Raw genomic sequence first — 1,436 nt, 5'->3', positions numbered from 1 at the left:
GCTGGCCTCAAACTCAGAAATCCACCTGTCTCTGCCTCCCAAGTGCTGGGATTAAAGGCATGAGCCACCACACCCAGCTTCAGTCAGAGTTCCTTAGGGAGCTCCTGTCTCAAAAACAAACTGGCCAGGGAGATGAATCCACAGGAAAACTTGTTTGCAACCAAGCCTCACACCTGAGTTTTGTCTCAAGAACCAATGTAAAAGCCCCATACAGAGTCACACATGTGTAAATTCAAAACTCTTACAGTGAGACAAGGTGTGTGTATGTGTGTGTACAGAAGCACTAGCCAGAAACTCAGAGGCTGCTAGCATGAAGAACATTGCATGGTGACAGAAACCCTCTCAGCCAGGGAGAGTGTGGGACCAAGCCCTGATGATCATCCTCAAAGCTCCATACAGGCTCCTGTCATACTCACACATGATCATTTTTAAAACGATCAGGTGCACTACTCAGCAAGGCCTCAAGGCAACCAAATGTATCTCCTTATTTTGCTTTTTAAAGACAGGGTTTCACTGTGTAGTCCTGGCTGGCCTCAAACTCACAGAAATTCACCTGCCTCTGCCTTCCAAGTGCTGAGATTAAAGAAGTGTGCCACCACCACACTTGCTCCCAAATAAAACTTTTCAGATTAATAATTAAAAATAAAATTGGGGCTGGTGAGATGGCTCAGTGGGTAAGAGCACCCGACTGCTCTTCCAAAGGTCCGAAGGTCAAATCCCAGCAACCACATGGTGGCTCACAACCATCCGTAATGAGATCTGACGCCCTCTTCTGGTGCGTCTGAAGACAAAGACAGCTACAGTGTACTTATATTTAATAAATAAATAAATCTTAAAAAAATAATAATAAAATAAAATAAAATTATAGGATAGGTAGTGCCTCCCTTAGTAAAGTGTTGGCCTAGCACTCACAAAGCCTTGGGTTGGATCCTTGGCACTACATAAAGCAGGCTCAGTCATAAAGCAGGCTCAGCCATAAAGTAGGCCCAGCTGGGAAAATAGGTGATCCAGAAGTTCAAGACCATCCTCAGTTCTAGGACATCCAGGGATACAAAGAAGACTCAGAAAAGTACCAATACCTCCAAAACAAAGAATTCCTGGCCCAGATAGATGACCTTGCAATGGATTCTAAAGCTATCCATAGCACACAATGTATGTCTATTCTTTTTTTTTTTTTAAAGATATATATATTTATTTATTTAATGTAAGTACACTGTAGCTGTCTTCAGACGCACCAGAAAAGGGCATCAGATCTCATTATGGGTGGTTGTGAGCCACCATGTGGTTGCTGGGATTTGAACTTCGGACCTTTCGAAAAGCAGTCGGGTGCTCTTACCCACTGAGCCATCTCACCAGCCCCCGTATGTCTATTCTTGATTCCAAAATGAGATAAGAAAAATAAGAGACTAGTAAGACTAATTTTCTTTTTTTTTTTT

This window comes from Mus caroli, chromosome 16, assembly GCF_900094665.2.
Source record: "Mus caroli chromosome 16, CAROLI_EIJ_v1.1, whole genome shotgun sequence".
Classification (NCBI taxonomy): domain Eukaryota; kingdom Metazoa; phylum Chordata; class Mammalia; order Rodentia; family Muridae; genus Mus; species Mus caroli.
The sequence above is the reverse complement of the archived record's forward strand: the minus strand, read 5'-3'. Positions refer to the sequence as shown.